The 25,939-nt window shown below is 32.3% G+C and overlaps 1 long non-coding RNA gene across 1 annotated transcript; it reads left to right on the forward strand.

The window, feature by feature from the left end:
- Nucleotides 1–497: 497 nt before the first annotated feature.
- On the forward strand, nucleotides 498–20,004 carry LOC143062238 (uncharacterized). The gene is made up of 5 exons (XR_012974626.1): nucleotides 498–583; nucleotides 5,147–5,881; nucleotides 11,790–11,951; nucleotides 17,848–17,997; nucleotides 19,314–20,004. It is a non-coding gene; the product is annotated as an uncharacterized LOC143062238 (long non-coding RNA).
- Nucleotides 20,005–25,939: the final 5,935 nt, after the last annotated feature.

The following is a 25,939-nucleotide window of genomic DNA, read 5'->3' on the forward strand; positions in this document are numbered from 1 at the left end:
TATCTAATGACAATGGATTCATTTCTCAAAGTGTCTTAATAATTTCTTATAAAAATGTCAGGGATAAGTAGCCTTAAACAGGCTTAAAATAAAGCGTAATTACTTTAATTGAGTCACAGATCCGCAATATCGCGGGAATTTTCAAGTATATTTCAAAGATTTCAAAACAATATATTTATAAATTTCACAAATCACAATATTTCACAAATTAATCGATTCATATGGAATAAATGAATATTCTGGCGCAAACAATTTGAAAATATAGATACGAAGCTGCGTCAGAGAACATGTAGTCTATCACACTGATGATTCTTAGTTAGTATCTGTCTTTCAGTAGCATGTTTGTCATGCTGCAAACTGGATAATGCTGCAATCTGTAAAAATATGTTTGGGTCTTGCTTAAGACAAGACATATGAAAGAATCATTAAAAAGTTATACGTTTTAATGTTTATTCCTTAAGATTTTTTGTTTGTTATTCTTTATTTTAGTTAATCTAAGACAAAGACAAAATGGATGCCGTACATAATGTCCTGTTCATAATCATGGTACTGGCATGTTTTTACAGATTTATTGATACATATAGTGAGTATTTGCCGATTATATTTTGGTGAATCCCTTTAATAAATGCATACCATTAAAATGTAATTTGGATCAGAGGTCAATAGAATACATAACCAACAACTAATTTAATGACAAAATGACATAAAAGAAATCTAGAAGTCAGCTTATGGTCTCCAATATTTTTATTTCTCCAAGGACAGATGAGGTGCCGCCCTTGCAATGTATAACGCACTACTTAACGACAGTGTAATACAGATGTAAATAAACTTAAAAGGGACAATTAACTATCTGCTATCAATGTACATTTTTACGAGCGACAAAAACGTAAAGATATATATAAAAAAACTTTTGAGGGTTTGAACATGGAATATAGACAAAGGGCTCGATTTTTTAAAAAAGTTTTTTAAACAACTCAACTTTTAAATGTACATGTATCAAGTCAAAAGGAACAATTTGGATTTTAATGGGAACAATTTGACTACAATTAACATTTTCCTATGGTGAAAAATAATTAGGTCTTTCCACCTTTCCGTGGAAAGACCTATTGGATTTCTTCTGATTATTATTATTTTTTTTTTTCTTCCGCCAACTTTTTTTTCCTTCGCAGTTTTTTTGTTTCGCAAGATGTCGCTTAGACATCTATAATACTAAAATTACGAGGTCCAATTTGTTAGCCGTCATCACGTAAAAACGACGAATCACAGAATTCAACTTTATATATAACTAATATAGTACAAAGGTGTAGATTAAAAATTACACCACTCCAGGCCCTTTTGTTTTCCATGTAATTAATATTGCCAATAATTAAGAAGTTCCGGGTCGAGTCCGCTACCGATACCAATAGTATATTCACCTGTTACCTATTACCTTATCTGTACGTTCCGCATCTGACAGGCGCACCACCAAACGTTGTTTTCAGGATTAATATGCTATATACACGGGTCATAACCACAGGGTTGACACTACTAAATTGTCAAATTGTTACCTATTGTAGTATTTTAATTAGTAAGACTTTCTAAGATAACAATACGAATGCTAAAAATCTGGACTAAAAATAAGGCGTATAGGTACAGTTTTCAATTTGTTAGTGGGCATGACGTAAAACAGCGAAGCAAAGAATTCAACTGTATTTATAACTTATATAGGACAATACTGTTGATTAAAAAATACTCCATTCCAGGACCTTTTGTTTTCCAAATAATTAATATTATTGTTTCAGTTCGACGGGTTCAAACAGAAAGACTTGAAAGCAGAGAAAAACTGTGGATCTTATAATCGGCATGACTTTATCAGATGACAATACTAATACTAAAATAAGGCTTGCGCATGGTTATATACTATAATTCAGTCACGTACCCGTGATATCACGGGTGTGTTCTAGTATGGTATATGATATCGAACAGTTATTACGCTTTTGTAACTGACACCGCGTAACCAAAATCTTTTCAATGTAAGAGTTATCTCCCTGAACACTGTTTTTTTTGTGATCGCTTAATATTCGCAACCGTATAAGAAACCAACAAATTCATTTTACCAAATTGCTCGTTATATCCTCAGAATGATTTGATTTATTTTGACCGAAGCTATCCGTAGACTATATATGAGAGTTATTTCCTCTTTTATATTTGATATAAGTGATATGCATTTTTAACTGGAAAACCATAAGTGTTAGAGGCCTAGGGTCTTTTGATTTGAGGTCCTTGGTCCAAAAAAATGAAAATGAGGTCAAGGTCATGATTAAATTTTTGATTTTGGCTTGTTATCTCTTATTTTCAGAAATCTTATAAGATATCGACAAAATATTTTCACATAATTGTTAGTCGCGACATGTAGTTACACATAAATTTTAGTCGAAAGGGTACGTCAACATTTGATGCGAGTTTTTCCCCCTTTTATATCCATGCGCGTAGCTACGTTTACGTCAAAACGCCCGGGCGTACACTTGAATTTTGATAAAAAAAAATATTTTAATCAAAAGAAAATAAAAAGAACTTGTTAGAAGCACATCAGCTTTATAATTCTTTGTTCATTGGCTTGTAGTTGCGAATCAAATTTACTTTTCAGCCAAATGGTATCATATTATATATTCGTTTATTTTCTGTCAAGTCTGAATCTATACTGTGAGTTTTATACTCATTTCCCCTTTGTTTAAAGCACTTCATCATCTTCGGAGATTCGTTTTGTGGTTTACAGTTTTGTCGAGCCTGTCAAATATTCATGATGCCAAAGCAAGACATAGCAATCCTTAATTTCCTCGGAAGTGTCAATATTTTGGTTCAGTATGTTAAACTTTTTTTTTCAATATCAACTTTGCCAAACCTTTGCGAAATTTTACGGAAGTTGAACATTAACTGTTTGTGGTCAAATGATTAATTGACTGAGAGCATAATATTGTTTATGCAGTTAATTTTCCCGTGTTTAAAACTTACGGACAACATTAAAGGTACTAATAGTTATAGTCTGGGGTTAACATTTTTTACACAATGAATTCTTTGTCAAATCGAATAAAATGAAAAAGCAGAATGCAAGCATTTTTTAATATTTTGGTTTGAAGCAAAGTTTTAAAAGTGAATTTGTTTCATTCATGTTTTAGTATGATACTGACAGACTGTATGACTTTTTTTTTTAAATTAGAAATGCATAACCCTTCAAAGTTTGTCACGAAACTTTGACCGAAACTAATATTCCAGATCAAGAAAAATTATCTAAAGAAAATGTTCGATTTTTTTTTTAAATCCTGTAATGGACTGATAAATGGATTCACTTTTTGCGGGGGAAATCCCAGACGGGAACCATGCAGGGTTCCACAGAACCATTTACGATATTTAGTATTGCACCTGAACAGAATAAGAATAAGAATATTTTATTTCCAATTAAAGGGCCCTATAAAGAGCTTTCATGACATTACTTACAAGTACACAAGATAACATGAACATATCTGAAGATTTATTTTTACATGTTCATTTACAAAATTTGGACACATTTTTTTTTGTCATGTGCTTTACCCCCACGGTTCTTTTTAAACATATTTTAAAGTTACAGGTTTTGACATTCTATTTAAATCCAATAACTATAGATATTGAACCGTTATATTTCGAATTAACAAAATGAATAATTTAACATAACTAATAAACCATTTAGAATCTAAGTATGTTGCTACTGATGAGTTTTTAATAAAATGAATGGTATCCATTCTCGATGACTCGTTGGATTCCGGCGATTTAGCTCCCTACCTCTAACCCACTACCAGCAATTGTTTGACATGGACCTGTTGGGGGTCCTCGGATCCCTTGCCAAGGTTCGGGCGTACACGTAAAAATGACCTAGCTACGCCACTGATATCTAATATCAGTTGTAGGTAATATAACTCATTAACAATTTAAAGTAAAGACCTAGAGTCTTTTGATTTTAGGTCCTTGGTTCATGACCTTGAAATTGAGCTCAAGGTCATATGTTAATTTAACGTTCTAGATTTTGACCTTTGCTTTTACCTCATATGTATGCATGTTAAAGCTATTAGACTTTTTGTATTAGGTTGCAAGCAGTATGACGTTGAAAAATCTAACTGGAAGTGACCTTTTGTAAACCGGAAGTAGCTAATTTTTGTAATAAATTATTGTTAAAGTATGTAAAACCATATATTTTTGGAATCAGCGTCAAATAAACTCTAAGACAATACCGGAAGTAACATATTTTGAACCGGAAGTAAAAAATTATTTCCCTTATTTATATCTTATTGTATAGAAACCTTATATTTTTGGAATCAGCGTACAATAAGTTGTCATTTGACGCTGAAATTGACATTTAAAACCAAATTTTAATATTTTTATATAAAAAAAATCATTACTGGTGGAAAGACCATCAATGGTTCTCTGAACAATTGGTTTTTAATTCTATTTATTTTTGGAACTGGTATGATGTCCACTAAAGACATGTTGTAGTTTCTTGTGTTTTTTATAATGTTTAAAGTATCATACACATCATGTATAAAGGTTAATACGCGTTAATCTTGCTTTTTAAAACGAGTGTCGTTAATGGGTCTTTATGATGGAATGCTAGCATTGAGTACTAAATCTGGTATCATTCAAGTGACTTTTGTCCTACATGTACCTTAATGATTCTAAAGGTATAGTTAATAAAATATTGCACTGTCTACTTGAATAATAGTTAAAGGGAAATTATTTGGTACCTTTTTGACATAAGGCAGCACATAAAATGAGCTGCTTCGGACCATATGCAAATACATATCTGCCATTAACAATGCATATGTTAACTTATTCAGGGTGGAACAAATTTTGTATGGAAAGTTTATAACTGTTTCGAAATTGAGGTATATAAGAACCGTTCAAAACAGACCAAAATGTATCATTTATACCTTTTTTTATTGTTCCAAATCGAAGACTGTGCACTTGCATAAGGTCGATTTTTATCCGACGCAGCTCAAATGTTAAATTCATTTTATAATAGTTCAATGATTGCTTTAAACAAGTTTTAAAAACCTTTTATTGGTGTCAACCCCTGGAATAAGTAAAGTTCGTTTAATATTTGGATAACATGCTGGAAAATTTACTTATTTCTTTTCAGATTCCTGCGCTGACTTATACTTAGTAGAGAGACCCCAAAGTGGACATTATACGCTTTATCATGATGAGAATCCTATTGAAGTGTATTGTTCATTCGAAGGTAATGTGGGGTATACGTATATATCCAAACTTTCGAACATAACATCATTAAATTTATCAGAGTTATACACGAGAAAAGACCTTGCAAAAATTCGTACCATGAGTAATGGTACGCAGAGAGAAGTTACAGTTGGAAATATAAATAAATCGGATCTGTACTTCGGACAAAGCAACCAAAATTTGATCGAACTAGATATTAATGATGGTACCATACCGGTTTTGAATTTCGTACAGAACAACCACACTTCATACCTAGGATCGAATCTTAGTTATGTCGAAACCATGTCACCATATCTTTTTCTCGGATTTTTACCTATAAGCTTGGCCGGAATAAAAAAAAGTATTCAAGGATATCGTGCTGCAGATACGATTTTTAACTTCACAAACTGTGATGGCAATCCAAATAGTTACATTTCTTTCTACTATAATCCAAATAACAACACTCCAGTGATGTTAGGTGGGTCAACCGGGTTTATGACGGGTTGGATGGATCATTCGTCTGAGTTAAACGACAGTAAATACATGGCTGAGGATTTCTTTTTTGATTTTGAAATGCACATGGGAGGTTGTGGCGGATTTATGACCTCATATTCTGATTCTGTCTCCCATACCACAGCAGCTCTAGGATTACCGTTTGGTATGTATTGAAGTATTCGTTATAGCAAATATCAATTATATTCAAGTATTTATATAGGTAGCTGAAATAGCCTCTGTTGATTGTTTAATACTAAGGGTTTAGAAAAATAAAAAAATAGAAACAACAACCCATCTAGCTTTCATGAAGTCTCCTCATAAATTAAATTTGACTCATCATCATCTGTGAATGGTCAGAATACAGTATCTGCATTACTTGTATAACTCACCTGTAACCATTGTTGTTAAAGTATTTCCGAACTTTCCCGAGTTTATATATATAACTTGTCTTTGTTTAAATTCTATATTTTCGGCATTACAACACATTCATAGTACATATACTCATACGTCCATTCACATACTCTTTCGGCTGCATTTTTCTACAAACGGCAATTTTGACCACTTGCAAAATTAATTTATTTTTTCTGATATCCTTTGTCTATATGTCTTTTTGTGTTTTTTTTTTTTACATATAACAATCCCGTCATTGTGTTATTGTGCCTTGATTAATGTTTGTTTATACATATGTTTGTCTTTATACTGATTTAGACTTTAACACAATGTAGACTGCTTTACCCCTGTTTTTGACATTCATACCTATTATGTCTGTTTGTTTTGTTCACACATTGTTGTCAATATAATGCATTTTGATGCAACTGTCATACAAGTAAGAGGTTTAGCTAGCTTTACAACCAGGTTTATTTGACCATTTTATACATAAGAAAATGCCTGTACCAAATCAGGAATATTACAGTTGTTATACATTCGTTTGATGTGTTTTAGCGTTTAATTTTGCCCTTTAATAACGGATTTTTTTCCTCGGAGTTCAGTTTTTTGTGATTTTATTTTTCACAGTTTATGTCAATATACTTATGTTTACCCTCAGTGAGATATAAACATTTATTTATCTTTTTTTCTGCTTTTATGTTTATTCAACCTCATTGAGAAAAGAGGATTAACAAAATTAACAATATTAATATCTTTATTTTATTTTCAAAACTATTATAGACTCATAGTTACAGAGAATGTGCAAAATATGTACAGAAATATGCATATATCACCAAAAATTTAACTACAATACAGTAGTTGCACAACAATATACCAACTTATCAATACGACATAATACAGCAATTTAAATACTGTTCCTTTCCTATGTGGTTATTTCCAAGTATCCCAGAAAACTGTCTAAATGAACATCAAACCGATTTTTCTTTTTCCTATTATCAAAATCACACTGTCCTTATCTCATATGTATGTGTGTATGTTCGTGCTGTTTTTCTCTTTTTTTTTCTTTATTTGTTTGTCTACATTATTATTGGTACGTCTTTTTTGTCATTATAAAATGAGAATTAACATGTTATGTTTTGTTTAGATGATTCTATTGTGTTTTGTTGTTACTTCTTTTTCTGTTGTATTTCAATTGTGTGTATGTAAGTATTTGTGTGTGCTTTGTGTATTTGTTTCTTGTTTATCATTAGTTTGTGTTTTTTGTTAATAAAAAAAAAAGAATTTAAACATGTTTCAGCCCGTGATGGTATCAACAGGTCAGCAGTCAGTACTTCGGATGTTGACTTTAGATGGATTTTGCTTATATCAATTATTTTTTGGGGGCAGGGTTCATTTTATATTTTTCACTTATATTTCGATTTTTGGCCTATCTTAGTATAGAGAAAACTCACAAAAATACTGAACTCCCAGGTAAATTCAAAATGGAAAGTCCCTTATCGAATGGTAAAAAGCTCAAACACATCAAACGAATGAAAAACAACCGTCATATACCTGACTTGCTACAGGCATTTCCTTATGTCGAAAAACGGGGTTTAAACCTGGTTTTGACTTGCTAAACCTCTCACCTCTTCGTATTGTGTTTACATATACAGTTGACACTATACGGACTTCATAAACAGGAATGTGCTCCTCACGCAGAAAATGCTCCAACAAAGTTATGAGGAGGAACGATTAAAAATGACACTCCGTAAATTTGACGGACGGCATCACGAATTGGTTGATCCATACGATTCCTCTCTGTCTAAACTAACTAAGGACACTTTTACCACATCTTATATTGTTGTTTGCCATTTACGTCGTCTAGTCTTTTAACTACCGAACGTGACCTATTCCCGAATTTAACTGCTTTGCTGAGTGGGATTTCGTATTGCTGTATGACGTGTCAGGGTACTTTGCAATTCAAAATTAATGTATTTAGTTATGATGTTGAATTTGTAATTCTGATTGGATATTGTTAAATGTGTTGTCGTTTGTAGTGGTAATTCTAATGTTTTAATATTCTATTCGTATGTAAAAGTAAAGATAATTAATCACCCAGTTCATTTACAAGATGTTAATTTGGGGCAACTAAACGTATACGATGTATTTGTTTTATAGTTTGATTTAGAAGAAATACCGACATAGCTAGATAATACAATTAATTATGTAATTAATAACACAATTCTATATTAATTAAATTGTAATTGTTATATCATACATTATACATCAAACTCCATATTTACAAATCTGATTTTGAACTATCAAACTTTTAGTAATTTACCAGTGCCGTCACTTTGACATGTGACGTCATTTTATAGCGTTATCCAGTCGATGATAATCCATGGTTATTTTGTGCTGTTTTATGTGCTTTCCCCTGTTTTGTTTCACGTGTTCGTTTTTATTTTGTGGTAAGTCACCACTCCTGTACCAAGTCAGGAAAATGTCAGTTGTTATCTTATAGTTCGTTTCTGTGTGGGTGGCATTGTCGTTTTGGTTTTTTTGTTGCACTTCAGTGTTTCTGTTGTTTCGTTGTTTTTCTCTAATATTTGATGTAAAATTGAGAATGGAAATGGGGAATATGTCAAAGAGACAACAACCCGACCACAGAGCAAACAACAGCAGAGGGCCACTAATGGGTCTTAAATACAACTAGAAACTTGAGGTCTCAATCCTCCCCCTATACCTCTGCCAATTTAGAAAAAACAAACGCACAACAATACGCACAGCAAAACTCATTTTAAAAAAGTCCGAGTCCGATGTCTAAAAAGGTAATATAAGAAACTTATTACAATGACAATGATACATTAATTAACTGGCAGTTACTGACACTCCAGCTCCAGACCTCAAATAAACTTATTGAAAGATTATGACTTCATCATATGAATATCAAGTACAATCCCTTTCGTTAGGGGTTAAGTATTATACCATCATAAAAATATATGAGAAGAACATAACCCATATCATGCCAACAACTTATTTTAGAATAAATGTGTTTATTTCCGATGCAAAGACCCTTTAAGTGAATCGATATTAAAGCCAAAATATGCAATCTTTAATGACCTGACAACAGTATCGTAACTATATCCCTTTTAAATAAGTCTGTTTAAAGGTTTTGTAAGCTTTTGAGGTGAATTCCGAAATTTTTGTGCATTGTAAAGAATATTACCAGAAAAAAATGGATCTGAAATCTCCTGAACGTATAAGATGTCTGCATGTTGAATTGAATTTACGAATGATGCCCTTGTACCGATGATAAAATGTTTTGTCTAGTTTGTAATACCGAAAACCCTAGTGTAATAATTTTTCAGTAATATACAAATTTCTCTCGCTAAATCTGATACGTTGTTACATACGCGAGCGAATCTTACAAGTGTAGATATATACACATGGAAAAAAGTATTGAAACACCTTGGTTTTTCTAAAACTTGAAAAATCAGCCTCTTTTTTTTTTGTTGGATGAAATATGACAAAATATATGTATAATATTATTGAAACATAGTTTATGATAACATTGGCATTAAAACGAACAAAAAATGTTTGAAAAAAAATGATTTAAATAACCGCAATTTTAATAACAAAATGAAGTGTTTTTTGTACAAAAAAATGCATTTTACAACTTTTACTGTAGTCGAACTTTACAATGTCAGACATTTCAAAATTAATGTTTAGAAGACTGTTCACATCATGGTTGTTCGTTATACGCCAAAGAATTAGTACTTTGTGCGAGCCTCCATTCAAACAGATAACCGCATCTTAACGTCTTCTGATTCCTGCCATAAATCGACTCATTTGTTGCTAAGGTAGCAGCAACCATTTCTGATGAAGGGCATTGTTTATTTCATGATGTGTTTCAACTGGGTGTCCTTTCGCGCCTTTTCCGCCAAATAGTGTCTCAAATATGCTTTATATGGTTCAAATCCGGGCTACGATCGGGCCAAGGAAGATGAACCGAATTCCATTTGAACATTGGATCTTCCTCCACGATGCTAATTTCCAACTTTGGCGAGCTCTGTACTACGTGTGATACGGAAAACTGTGTCTGTTCGTTAGCAAAGGTCTCCGAAATGGTCTTGTCGCACGATAACCAGTAGCGATGAGTGATCTCGAACAGTTCTTGTTAAAAGGCTCCTGTATGGCCACCACAATCTTTTTAGGATTGTCTTGTATGCAATGGGTTTCCTTCTGACCAACCTTCATTATGCTTGATTTTCCCTAGCAAATGGTATAGGGGATCTTCATTATCTTGGAAGGTCTTTAACAGCATTTATTGCCTGATTTTTATTCCCAAAACGACTTATAGTGGAATGGTGATGACCAACAATACGTGCAGTTGTTACAGCGACAGTCCTGCTTCTCTTATGCTGATAATCTGCCATCTTTGCTGCAGTTAAGAGTTGTCAAGGACCCATTACAAGGTGTCAATCACATAACTTAAAAAATTTAGTTATTTAAAGTGTTGAAAACAATGAGGATGAAAACATCTGTTTTGCTGTTTACGGGTACAGTAGCTGCATGTGCAGATAAAAACTTATCGAGTCGATATCTATTGATTAAACTCGTGTGATACTTAAATAATGTTTAACTAGTTCTATTTTACCAAATTATATCACAAAAAAATAAAGAGTGTTTTTTTAATTTCAATTTCAATTTGGTGTTGCAATACTTTTTTCCATGTGTATATAAACACAATAAGATATGACAAGGGAACGTCACCAATGGATAATAAACGATAGGAAATGAAAAATCATCTCTTCTTACATACATTTTAGTATTGAGTTTCCCGTTATTGTTATTGATATCAAGATCGAGGAAAGGGCAGTGTTCATTATTAGTATTAGCTTTATCTAACTTATTTCAACAGGATAAATTTCTTATGTATGCACACTGAAGTCGTCATTATTAGGAGTCAAACACTAACGATATTCTTAACACCTTTATCAGCTGGGACAAAAACAAATTCCTTGGCGAGTTCTTTTAGTTTATGTTTGATACAAAAAAATAGGGTTTATATGGTTGTTGTTAAGAGTAAAATGTTCTTTAAAATATTGTATACGTATATCAACTGAATTAAAAAAAGAGTCCGAAGATGTCTTGTCAGCTTTTTCTTGTTTTATTCATTTCGAACAGAAAGTATGGAGTGAGTCGTGGATGATATTTCGACACTCATTCCAAATAATAATTGACGGGGACAATATTAGGTCTATTACTGAGGAAGGATTTCAACTCTCGGTCATGAACGATGTTAAGGTCTCCTGTTATAACATGGGAACTGGGGCCATAATTTTATTCGAAATGACTGCAATTACATGACATAGATGAATTTACACTGATATTTATATCTTTACGCCACTTGGCTATATTTAAAAACATATTGCTGAGTGGATTTTTGATAAACATAACAAATAAGAGGGAATTCAGTATTATCAAATTATCCAGGAATTTGTTCTTAACAGAATGATCCTTAAACATACCGGTAATATTTTAAAAATCAAAACCTTTATTGACATACTTGATTTAAATAAAATGTTTTTATTATCTTCAGGGCGATCAATTTTGGGAAATAGTTTAGAATAACAATATTGTCTGTTCAACATTTGCTTCACACCATATATATATATTTTTTAAATTATTTTTAAACGTGATAGACAAATGTGAGCCTCTTGAGTGTTGCAAGGAAGATGACACAGGTTGTTGTACGTCTGATGATAGCAACTGTACATCCACAGCAGTCTACGTATGTGCATATGATAACGGAACGTATTACAAGAGACCAGAACGCTGTAACATTGACAACCGCACATGTCCAGGTAAGTATTATACATGTACTATTGGTATGTAAGAAGGTAGACATATATACATATGACTAAAAGACAATGCAGTACATGTGTCAATGAGATAACAAAATAATAAGACAATTGAACGGCATAACTATTTAAAAAACATATAGGGTCAATGAAGTCTCCAACAATAAAACTTGCCTAGTAGTAATTTATCCAATCTTTAAATTATCCCTTGCCAGAGAGTCTGGATAAAGCAAATAAACATTAACGAAAACCGTATGAAATAACCATCTTCAATGCGTTATATACCTCAAATAAAAACTTTCATGTCCTTTTCCTTTCTTGTTTATTTCTATTTTCCTCTTTACTTTTGATTGTTATTTAGCTTTTTCGGTGTGTGTATAAACTCCCTGACTTTCAAATATTTGTGTTTCAGCAATTGAGGGTTAATACAGAAAAGCCCTTGTACGCACAAAATTTGTTGTCTAGTATTTCATTAAATAGCACTAGGTCGAAACCACTATATTTAATGAGACATATTGATTGTACCGATCTGTGTTCTGGTTATGTTTCAAAATAAATTTAAGGAAGCTGGCTTGTCATGTTTTGGATTTTTTGTCAGATTTTCGGAATCCTCTGGTTTTATCCATTTGAATGCCTTGAAAAATTTGTCCGGTGACCCCCATTTTTCTTTTTGTAAATCTTTTACATGCATAATGATAAGCCATCTGTAAAAGTCTTATAACATTTTAATTACTTTTTAACATTTTTTGAGAACTTCAACTTTTCAATGATAAAGCTATGAAAAGTCAAGAGAGAATATTTTCCCGCCAAAATTTCATTGGCTAATAACTACAAAACAAGCACGGTGACCTATATATATATTTTGCTCTTTGGATTCCTTTATTAATCCCTTATCAATATAAACTAGTGTTTTGAAAAGTTAATTACTTTGAAACTGAGAAGCGAACTCCCTTAAATCATATGTAGATTTGCGAAGCCAGTTTTCAATAAGATGAAGCAACCGATAACATATTTGCATTTTGCGGTTACGGTTTAAATTTTTTGACCCAGAATGTTCTTAAATTACAATACACATAGTTGTTGAGTATATTTTATCACATTAGTATGAAAATTCAAATTTTCTTTAATATTATGTTTTGTAAGTTTAAACGAAATCCTAAATTTTGTAAAAAAATAAATAATAGTTATATCGATTGCAACATTTAAACAAATGTGTTTACTCTTCATATCATAAATACGCTTCGAAAATAACGTTTATTGAGAGTATCTATTCATTCTTAATGTTGATAGTATCTATTCATTCTTAATGTTATAGATCACAGTGTATCACTTAACTAGTTAAAGATTCGTCATAATGTCATTTAATAAAAACAATACAAACATACAATAACCGTTACCATAATAATACGTAATATTGGCTCTGTACTTATACATTCCGTCATTGTAATATTGTATTATGGTAAATTAGTGTATTCTTGTCTTTATTTTTTGATAATATGATTGTAGTGGGAGATATTATGGACATAATTGTGCAAATCGTGATACAAGCATGGAATTTGGTATAAAGGTTGACTAAATGATACTAAAAAAAATCCGCTGCTGGCCAGAAAAGAAAATCATTTTTTCAAGATGGCCATTACATATTTCGGAAATGGCGTCATTACAAATTGACAGTAATTCGGTAATCCTTTAAAAGGTGTGTTATATGTAAAATCCAATGTTAGATTTGATAAAAAGTAAATGACAGTTCCTAAATTATGACTAGACAATACATTAATGAAACTAAAGGTGACTTCCGGTTTCAAAATGCCGGCAAAAAAGTCAAAAATTTCAATTTTTATACTTTCAAGCAACTTCACAAGGGATGTATAATCCAATGTAAGTTATGATAAAACGTTAAAAAAAAGTTCCTAAGTACGACGACACAACACATAAATGAAGAAAAATAGTGACTTCCGGTTCCAAAATGACGGCAAATACGTAGAAAATATTTTTTATAATTTCCATCAACTTAACAAGTGTTAACACTCTTTGTTAAGTTTAAATGCCTAGTTTGGTTAGAAAGACAGGTTGCTTATTTTATAATTATCTGATAGTTGCCTATACAACAACCCGTACAAGGAAGGCCAAAACGGTAGCATCTATAGTTACCAACACAGCTCGGTTTTCGGCTCCGCATTTCAAAATTTTCTGACACGAGGATGCAACGGCAGTCAAAGAAGTCCATTTTGGTTTCCAACTGTCATTGATTCTTTCTTTCATCCAACCACAGTGTTCATGACTTGGAACACGTACCTGTCGAATACATGAATCAGGCTGAGCCCAAGCAACTCCTCCTTGATATACTTCTCTTTTGATGTGCTCTGGAAAAGAACCTCTTGTAGACGGAATTGCATCATAATGCCGCTGCTTCCTGGCAAACAATTCACATCGTGCCTCGCTCCATACTTAAGCATAAAAAACATCCTTTACATCTAGAAAACCTTCCATTGATAGCCAAGCTGACCTTTTGCCTTTCTCATGACAATTCGACGAAGTGCAATATCCACTAAAAGCATGGACGAAAGGAAAAGCAGCTACACAAGGACCAAACGCATTTGATATGTCACGTGCAGGAAGCCATTAAAAGTCGTTATTACTTCCATAACCTATCCGCAATTTGTTGTACCTAATTTTGCGATTGCTGCAATTCTTGATACTATTACATCTGTGTCAGTACTACCTTAAATTACATTTTACAACACTTTTCATAATCATGCCGAACATTGACAAACATTCGTGTATCTGCTTCTTCATGATTACAAGGGGATAGATAGCAAGTATCTTTATTGAAATTGCAAAGAATATTTTCACCATGAGTAACATACACATTTCTATTAGTCTCTTAAGAAGCAATTTTGTCAGCAAGAAATTTGAACAATTTCGTTTTGTTTTCATCTTCACAGAGAAAACTACTCCATACCCTTGGTGTTCTACCAGAACCAACACCTTTCCATCTGGCACAAGAACCTTGTCTTTGTCTTGTCACAGCCTTTAAATTATTCATTTAGTAAACATCAAATACAATGTCTTTTGAATACTTATCGATGCAAGATTTTACATAAGGCAGTATGACATCATTAGTATAATCATCAAATATTTTTGCCCAACTTTGTGACCTGGAATTAACAATTGCTGCCCCACCAACGATAAATGCGTCCGAATTCGGATCAGCAAATCGCAGAATGTTTGAAGTAAACCCATTTGCAGCGATTTAATACTACTATTTCAAGTGACATCCTGGGATAAAGACGGAGGAGCAGTTTGGTTTCTATGGATAAAGAAATATTCCAAGTAAAACTGTCTACTGTGACAAGAAATGAAAAGTCTAGAAAAGATATCGCAATCACTTTTAAGGTTCTCTAGCTTTGTTTTTGACAAAGACGTTCCCAGTTTCATTTTGCGGCCAAAATAGGAAGTTGTTCTTTTTTATTTGGTTATAAAAAGCAGGTTTTCGTTCGTTTTGCATTTGCTTCAAAAGATCTTCGTATTGTTTGGACCAATATCTTGGAGTTTATTTACATATCTTACCTGTTTCCGAATCAACAATTTCCTAAATAAAGTATTTTTTTTACAAATCTGACGACTCTTCTAGAAAATAAATTTCCAAACTCGTTCATACTTGCAAAGCCTTCAAAGCTGTTTAAAGAAATCTTCTTGTGTTTTCGTAGAGTCTTCATTATGTCGTTCGTCTGTTTTAGAATGACCCAAACCACTAGATCTTTCAAATTACTCTTCTAGTATACTGACGCCTGGTCCAGCTACCATCCATTTGTCTAAATGGGATCTTCGGTTAATCCTATGGCACTAATATCGCCCTTCACAATTGCATTATTCTGTTTTTGTGCCTGATCAATTGTGTTACAACAAAGAAATTTACTGGTCTTACGTACAGTGAAATTATCATTTTCAAATTCCATTGCCACCTGTTGGTGATGTTCGGGAAGGAAAGTCATATCTCGGAGATGAGTCGGTAACGATCGAGCATAATTTACACGATCAAGACCTAAAACAATACGCTATCATGCTTTATATGGAATGTCTAACTCATGAAATGAGCATAATACCAAAATCAGAAGAAGTTCTTAATTTATAATTGAACACCAGGAATTAAACTGTGGTCGAGATGACTCTATTTCCTTACACCAGTCTTTTAAATCATTGAACGTCACAGAGTCATGACATAATTATATATTCTGAGTTTAGCTTTCATAATCTGAAATTAACAATTTTTAAGCAAAATACATGCAGTTGTCTGATGCGCCTGTCTAGTCCTAGGTACATTTGAACATACATAAAAAGAATCTGCCGTTCTTGGTGTTGCAATATTTGCTTCAGCAAGACAACATGTCTATCCCCTATCACGCAATATATCACCCAGAGTTTTATAACAAGTCATTTCAATGTGCAATCCACCAAACATGACGAAAAATGTGATGTAAGGAAGGTAGCCACCAAACCTGGTAATTGGTTTTTACTAAAAGAAGTTCAAAGCAAAGTTTTCCAGAAAAATCAGTATTTTCAAACTAAAGAAAACAGCCATTTTAGAAAATGACCGTGGCCATCTTGAATTTTTTTTTTTTTTTAATGGCCAGCAGTTATTTCTTACAAAGTATATAATAATGATGCTTTGTGGTTATTTTCATGCTTGTATCATCATTTGCACAATTCCCTCGATTTTGCTTGCTAATATCTTCCACTATTGGTCTATATGCCATTTTTTGCTTCTTTGTTTCATATTTGTTTGTTTTATAATGATTAAAATTATAACACAATGTTGACTGGTGTTCCCCTATTTTTGACATTTTAACCTATTATAAATGTTTGTTATGTTTACACATCGATGTCGATATAATATTGATGTGAATGTCATAAGTGAGAGGTTTTGCTGGCTTTAAAACATGTCTAATCCACCATTTTCTACATAAGAAAATGCCTGCACCAAGTCAGGAATATGACAGTTGGTAGCCAACAGTATTTTGTGTATCATTTTATGATGTAAAATTTTTAATGATTACGCTTTGAATTTTTGAATCTTTAATAGAATGCAATTCCTTGATTAAATGATTGATTTAGTAAAACTTTAAAAGGTGTTAATATGCTGTTGTATTATTGTAAACAACATATATGTTTAGTGACTGGTTCAATAACTGAAGGTCTGTCGTTAGGCAATCTTGGCAAAGGTGTGTTATACAACAAGACAAAGCTTAAAATATAAACTATCCGACTTGTATTCCGTTCAAAAAATCAGATTTGAAAGATTTGCAATTTATTTTACCGATCATACTAAAGTGGGACATCATTCTCATACAAATTTAAAATATTGTAAAGAACTTAATGCTCAAATGATCTTTGACTAGAAATAATCAAGAATTTGGTTCATTGTCCTTGACTTTTTCATTTCATTTATGGGCAAGTGGTATTAAGAGTTACTGCAGACTATGAAATTCTAACATTTAAGCTCTAAAGGACACTAAGGTTCAATGAAATGTTGGAAAGTGTCAGGTTGTTGTCTCTTTGAAACATTCCCATTTTCATTCTCAATTCTATTAATCTGTACTTTTCAGTAAAATTTTCAATATATTGCAAACAATAGTGCTCAAAGAGTGTTTGAGATACTAATTAAGTATTATAAAATATACATTGATATAAGATCATCTTAAGACACCTACATTGGTGACAAAAACCAAGGACTATTCCTATGAAAAATCTTAAATAGCAAAATGTTTGATAAACAAATATATGTCTTTAGGCTGCTTCGATAAATAATCTCAGGTTGATAATCAAAGACACAATTTCGTTCTTAAAACAGTCTGCCGTTTACTTTTGTCTTATTAATATTTTTTGTTTTACTTTTAAGAGCAATGGAGTGAGTGGGCTAACTTAGGAAGGTGTTCAGTGACGTGCGGACAAGGAATTCAGCATCAGACCAGATATCGTTTCTTATCTTGCGCTCAAATTAACGAAACAGCCATAGGAGAAAAAAGCTGTGATCATACCAATTGTCCAGGTATTTAAAAATTTAATAATTAGCGTGAAAACTCATTCATACCGAATACAACTTGATGATGAAAACATATTTAAACATGCCAACCTTATTTATTAATGTTGATTTGTTCGGAATGAAAAAGCTAACAGGTAGAGAACACTTTAACAGCAATGACATAAGGGGAAATCAAACCCCGAATTCAACAATATAAATACACAGTTGAGATGTCCCAAAGGCAATGATAGATATAGATGAATGGCAAAATAAACGGCTAAATAGTGAATCTAATAAGGTTAAAAATGAGTAACAGAATTTAGGAACTAAGGAAAACATATTCAATCTACTGACGACAGCTCTTAATCTGTTGTGGAGATATCCGTGTAAATCGATTATCACATAGAATGAAGGAATCGGACTTTTTAACTCAGTTTTGACAAGCTGGTGATACAGTAGCTCTACTACTTAGACCCACCGACCACTGAAATTTCAGTCAACATAAAAATTCTTTTTTTATGTTTGAATTAAACCTCAATAACATAACTTGACGTTGCATGAATAAATTGTACAGTTTCTTTATAATACTATCACTGTGTCTTTACTTAAATAACTATTCCTCTGCATATGTTTTGTTCAATATAGTTGATATTTTGTTGTTTATAAATATTTTCTCTCCTAATTTTATAATTTTAAATGTAACTTGTCCAGTAGTGCTTTCAAGTCAGTCTTCTGTCCATTGTAACGTTATTGGTGCTTTTGACAAAATGTGCGTGTGTTTTTTTTTTATATCTGGGTTTTTGTCTTCTGTCCGATCGTTCCTCTAATTTTCAAAGAATTTAGTGAACTTCTTTTACAGGTTAAATCATTAATCCTCATGACAAAATAATCAAGTTTCTCCAACAAAAAATGATAAACCTATACACAGAAATATCAAATGTAAAAAAACCTATGTATACTTTGTCTGTTTAAGTTCAAAAGTGTCAATCAGAATGCCATAAATAACAACGTTATGATTTTTAGTGCAAGTTAAATTATATATATGTGGATGACTGCGATAACATTATATTAATATCTAAATCGCATAAATATCTTCAAATCGTAATCATTATGAAATATACCATTGTCTTCCATTATTTGCATTCTTGTGGATAATTGTTTTACAGGCAATCAAACCACAACCCTTATTTACATTAAGATACGGTCTTTCTTTTCTGGTAGGTAGTTGTCTAATTGGTAATCGTTTCCATTTCTTCCCATTTTTCTGTAGCTAAATCACTTTTCATCAATATAACAATATGTATCGTTAATATTTATGTTATGTTTTTTTTCTGAATTTAAAGTTTTCAAGTGGGATCACTTGAACTCAAGAAACCTCACATTTGAAGAAAAGAAAAAAATGATGAAAAACGAACTGGTTGAAATCAAAGCGAACCTGACCGTCGACAAACAGAATACATCGGCTGCAGTGAGGCGTAGAATATCAGTACCTGATCACAGGCCTTCTGCTTCCTCAGTGGGTTATTTTGGAATATCACTGCTAGTACTACCATTGGTTCTTCTTGTTTGTGCAGATTGCACCAGATGTTGTCAATCAAAGGAGAAATCTAGTAGGAAAAGAATTTGTCCAAGTAAAAGCAAAACTTGAAATATAATGAATAAAAGGTTGATTAAACAGGCAGTAGAGTGGAAGTGAAAGCATATAATAATAATGCGTTATTTCAATACACAATCAAATGTTTAGTGTTTTCCATATCAACATGTATTAAGATAGCCTTTACATTTGACTACAGGGATCTAACTGAAAATCAAGAGAAGCATTATATTCAGGTTATCCCGACTGCTAAGCAGTTCTTGTTCCACTGATGCTCATGACATTTAAACAATTAATATATTAATACTAATAGCTTCATATAAATTCTAGTACACTGTTATCGGATTTATTTCTATTATTGTGCTAAGTATTACAGTTTACTGTTAACAACGTGTTTCCATCAAGAAAAGGGCTTTAGTAGAGAAACTTTCAAAAGTAAATTGTTTGAGGCTTAAAACAATTCGTTTTATCTTTTCAGAGCAGAAGATTAAATATTAACCATAATATTTGTATGTATTGTTGATATTTAATGTATCATAAAGTTAATACAAGTTGATTTTTATTTAACGAATCTGTTATTCTTACGAACATCGAGAGTTACCATACAAAAACCTATACTCCAGTCTACCCTTTTATATCCGACTCATTACCTTACCAGAGGAACCTACCTTACCAGTGTGTATTCAAAATACCAGAGTACCACAGAGTACCACGAAACCAGAGCACGCATGCCAACAAAGAAGAGTCACCAGTTCTAACTTTTACTTCATATATGTTCATACATTTTTACAAACAAATAGGAACACACTGAGGGATACACTTAAAATAGTTTCACAATAAGGCCCGACCGCCCGGTTTTCGTTACAATATCAACTATAATACGGAGGCTGTTAAAAAGTGTTTTGTACTCGATTGTATTGATTTTTACTGGACCATTTTGAATGGTTTAACTTTGACCTGATATTACTCAACTAAGTCTTATCTATACTGAAAAGTCTGAACTTGTTCCCGATCTGTAACCAGTTATTAACCATTTAAAAAAATCAGAATCTAACTAGACTCAAGTCTGAAACATACTCTTACAAAATCAACCGAGCCTGAAGCGTACATGACCAAGTCTGGACCATACTCCACCAAGTCTGAACCGTTATTGACCAAGTCTGAACTATACTCTACCAGGTCTAAACAATCATCGACCTATTATCAATATATATCTCTTATTAGAGCTTTCTTACAAATTGACGAAAGGTACGAACGAACAGAAAGGGAGCACGTATTTCATTTCCACAATAACAGTTAAAAAAGTCTTTGTTTTATCCAGTAAAACAGCATTCTTTTCTAAATCAAGTTTATTTTTCAAAAATTATAATATCGTAAATAATACACGATTTTAATATAATCAAACAGAGAAAAATAGTGTCAAATACACTTACGTCCGATACGTTACTTACGTAAACCACGAGTACACACATTTCCGCGGGATTTTTTTAAGCACGAGTTTCACGATTAACATTTCAATGGCATTATTGAAGTACGTTAGTCTAAATTTAACGTCAAGATTCACATTTATTTTTATTTTTTATAGTTCACTTTCAGCAAATTGTCAAAGTGGAATATCGAGATTTGCTAAAAATGATGCTACAATGTTTTTAAAAAGTAATGTTGAATAAATCTAGAAAAACAGATTTTGTATATCAAGAAAATAAATCTACAATTTTGCACCATATATATTGTGCATTTTATAATGACGATTAAACAGTACACATGTTTGGAAGATAGACGCGAAGTTGTCACTTATCGTCCAGTGTCTAATATTTCATGAATGTTCAGGACTATAGGCAAAACGTAATTATACGCTAAAACAACCCTTCCATTGCTCCGACACATTAAGGAAGAGGGGGCAATGGATATTATCAGGGGAGAGGCAATGAATCAAAAGTTATTAAACGAGCACCAGCATATGGCATAGTATGAAGATCATCTTTTTTTCTTCTTTTTCATTTTATTATTTTGAGCGTTGTAAATTTTGAATCAAGGAAGTATTTGTGTTTTGATTTTTCTTATTTTTCTGTAAGGAAAGAAGACAATGTATTTACTTTGACATTTTTTTTTAGGTTAAACAGTGCAACATTGAAATATTGAAGAGTAAGGGAGGGGCCGGTCTTTAGTCTATGAGGGGAAATATTTTCTTCTGACTACTCTATATTTAGGGTATTTTGAAGTGTTATCTCCTCCGATCTGGTGGTATCATATTTTAACCTATCGTACGTCCTGAAGTCCTTAATATATCTCAAGAAAAATCCAACTTAATAAGTGTTGTTGCATGTAGGATAATTGTCCGAAGTTCCACGACTATTATTTCAATATGTCAAAATAAAGGATCCCTAAAACGAGTCTTACGTATGATTCGTCAAGCATACGTACCTTTCGTCAATCTGTAAGAAAGCTCTATTATGACTTATATTATGTATATAGAATCTATCATTTTACAAGATCTTTTCCCTTGGCTTAAACTTGTTCATGATGTGTCCGATAAAAAAAAATCATGTAAGACAGGTGGGTTATAACTAATAAATCATAGTTTCATACATTCAAGATTAATAAAGTCGAGTACAAATCAGTGCAGTTAAGTATAGTTCTGATTGCTGTCGAGTATTTATAAATTATCTTAAGAATGATCGAGTAAAAATCAGTAATGCCGCGTACTAATACTGCACATTTCCAATTTTTGTGGTTTTTGGTGGTTTTAAGTGATGTCTAAAGTTCTTCTACATATATGGAGCGAGACAGCTGTGTCCCGGAACACAAATATTTCTCGTACGCATGTCAAAGTGTTTGTATATTTTACCTTTTCATTAAACATAACATAGAGACATGACGATCTGGTCGTGTAGGTGGGCAAGTGTTTCATGTTTCTTTCTCGAACGAAATTTCTATATATAAAAAAAAAATAAAAGATTAGTTCATGTAAAATGTTGTTTTATTTTTTTGTTCTCCTGAAGAATTCCTGCGTCAATCAGTGTCATAGAAGTGATGTTATTTCCACGCAGCATGTTTGCTTGTGCTTTTCAATTGATTAAAGTTTCCACTGATTTGTTAGATAGTGTATTGTTTTTTGACTCGCTGATGTTAAAAGTGCATTCCCATGATTATCCTTACATTATAGGTATATTTTTAAGAGTCCAGTGTTAAGTTGTATGTTTCATGAATATTCACTAGTTAAATCTTTTAGAAAATTTCCAACTTTTGATAAAAGTTTCAAGCATCTATAGACTGATTCAATTATCACCGATTGGACAGTTTCGCTACTATGATATTATCCGTATGCCGGAACTGGTGTTCAGTATAAGCACTGATGTTTGATGTTAATCAATACAGTCTTAATAGCAACAAGCAAAAATATAAGGAAGTATAACAAGGAAATACACAAAAAACAACGCTTAACTGTATATTTTTCAGATGTCATTGCCATTTTGCATCATTCAATTTCAATAACTACCTGTAAATTCTCAACGAAAAAAACATGTGTTTTGCACCAGTACAGAAATATTTTACGCGTTTGCTCAATGAAGTAATTCAAAATATTCTTTTTCTAAGATTGTGTTATTTAATATTCTTCCTAGCTCCACCAATCAAAGTTTAAAAATAACCTTCTGAAAAGGACTACGTGTGAACTCCGTTTCCAAACGCAATGATGTGCTATTGCATAAATAAATAAGAAATTGATTTATTAGTTATGTAACTATAGGAAAATCTTATTTTTTTGTTGTTGTTTAATTTACAATAGTAATGTCAATGCGAGTTTGTTAAACTTTTGGACTGATATGATTGATACAAAATTGTAGAAAAATGTTTCATTTTAATTCATATATGGATCGTACTTTGAGTAGTGTAAATATAATGGCAAGTTTGAAATGAAGATAAGAACGAACACGGTGCTTTTATGTTTGATTATATGGTTTGCACTGGACACTAGTAGTCATGGGTCATCAGACGAATGCGAATACATATCAGGTAAATACTTCTTTTTAATTAAGCGCAAATTTGAGTTTCAAACATTCCATTTGTTTGCACTTTCGTTTATTGAAACAATTTTTATTTTATCTTATTTTTTTATGTTTTACAGCAAAATGCATCATCGACAGTTTTAAGTATTTACAAAAATATACCCTATTTTTAAAGATTTTTGTTAATTTAGACATTAAACAACATACAAACTATGCTATTTCTTAGTTTAAAAAAATGTAAAAATGTGGCTGATTCTTAATTCAATTACCAGTCGATTATATGAAGTTTTTTTTGTAAAATAATGCTCATATAATTATATAAATATTGTAAACTGTTAGCACCAATTAGGCAGCTTAAGCTCACCAAGTCAAAATGGCCAATTGACCTTTACAGATATCTTTAATTCTGTCTTCGTCGTCGTTTTCCGTCGACAAAAATGTTCTCCTTTGAAATTACTTACCAAATTAAACCAAACATGTCCACAATCATCACTTGAGTACCAAGTTAAAAAAAGAGGGACAAAAGATACCAAAGGGACAGTCAAACTCATAAATCTTAAACAAACTGACAACGCCATGGCTAAAAATGAAAAAGACAAACAGAAAAACAATAGTACACATGACACAACATAGAAAACTAAAGAATAAACAACACGAACCCCACCAAAAACTAGGGGTGATCTCAGGTGCCCCGGAAGGGTAAGCAGATCCTGCTCCACATGTGGCACCCGTCGTGTTGCTTATGTGATTACAAATCCGGTAAATAGTCTAATTCGGTAGGTCACATTCATGAAAGGGAAGGGGATTGTAGTTACGACGTATGGCATATCCGATATCATTTTTAAAAATATGTCCGATGATCCAGCTTACCAACCAACATGGCCGCCATGGCTACAAAAAGAACATGAGGTTTAATTGAATGTGTTGTTTATTATTAAGTAATTCCTTATATTGCTAAAGACAGAGAAAATCGGACAGGATTGAAATGTTCAAAATGTTGACATCTAACTATTTGGCACAACATTTTGGGTCTTCAATACTCTTCATTTTTGTTCGAACGGACGAAACTCGAAAAACGCATCGTTAAAGAGCAGTAATTTTAAGCAGTTAGAAGTTTCTACCGATTTTGCAGCGTGCTTTAAGATAACCGTAAACAATTTGATATTCTTTTTGCAAAGTTATCCCTAATCCAATGATTTTTTTTCTTTCTAGGGGCGTTCACTCCTAGATTCGATATACCTCTTTTGTTTGCACAGGGCTTTTAATTTTTGATCTGAGCCTCGCCAAGTTTTCAAAAAGATGCATTGTCTCTCCCATTCCAACAATGAGACACTTAGAACATATCTGATTGTCCTCGCAGTCAATTAATATGTCTAAAACTCAAAATGGTCGAAAAGAACCCTGCATGTATATTTTGTGTAAAAGACATTTCTAACAGAAGAGCACATCCGCTAGTCCAAAATTATTGGACAAATGAATGCTTCCTCTTTTCTTGCTACGGCAAGTTACGTAAAGTTACGGCGATAAGAGTCTTTGTCTTATCGAGTAAAACAGTATTCCTTTTATAATCAAAAGTATCTTTGAAAATTATAGCATATCGCAAATAAAATGCTCCTTTAATTTTTGAAAATAAAGAAAAATAATTTCAAATACACATACGTCCATTACGTAATTACTTCAAACATTTTCCCGGGAACTTTTCAAGCATGCGTTTCACAATTAACAGTTTAATGAAATTATTGAAGTATGATACTCTAAATTTAACGACAAGATTTTGTTTTTCATTGACAATGAGTATATGCTATCATGAAATCGTCAAGCGTGTTTAGACAACAATGCTGCGATGTTTTGAAAAAAAGTAATGTGAAGTAAATCTATTAGTATTTTATATGCGGGGGAAGCCAAGGTATTTGGCTTAGTATTTTGTAAATTAAATAATGCAAAGTTATAATTGTTTTTCGGGGGTGGGGAGTGGGGAAGGGAGGTAAACGCAATATTTTATATTTAGGTTTATTTCTTCATCGACGGGCATATATTTTTAGGAATTTTAATAGAGTTATCTTACTCCTCCTGTTGGTATTATATTTTTACCCTTCACATGCCCAGAAATTCCTATATCTAACGAAAATTTAAGTTTAAACGGGTAATTGCATGCAGTTTAAGGGTCATCAATAGGCAAACATTAACGTGAAACTCCATCGAAGTTCCGTGACGCTTTGATAAATATGTCAAAATAAAGGATCCTTAAAACGAGACAAGCGTAAAATTCTTCAAGCGAACGTACCTTTCGTCAGATTGTAAGAAAGCTCTATTATGTCTGTTTGTTCAGTTCACATATTGTCAATATAACGGAGTTTATGCGACTTTC

The sequence above is a fragment of the Mytilus galloprovincialis genome, chromosome 2 (genome assembly GCF_965363235.1).
Source record: "Mytilus galloprovincialis chromosome 2, xbMytGall1.hap1.1, whole genome shotgun sequence".
NCBI classification, from domain to species: Eukaryota; Metazoa; Mollusca; class Bivalvia; order Mytilida; family Mytilidae; genus Mytilus; species Mytilus galloprovincialis.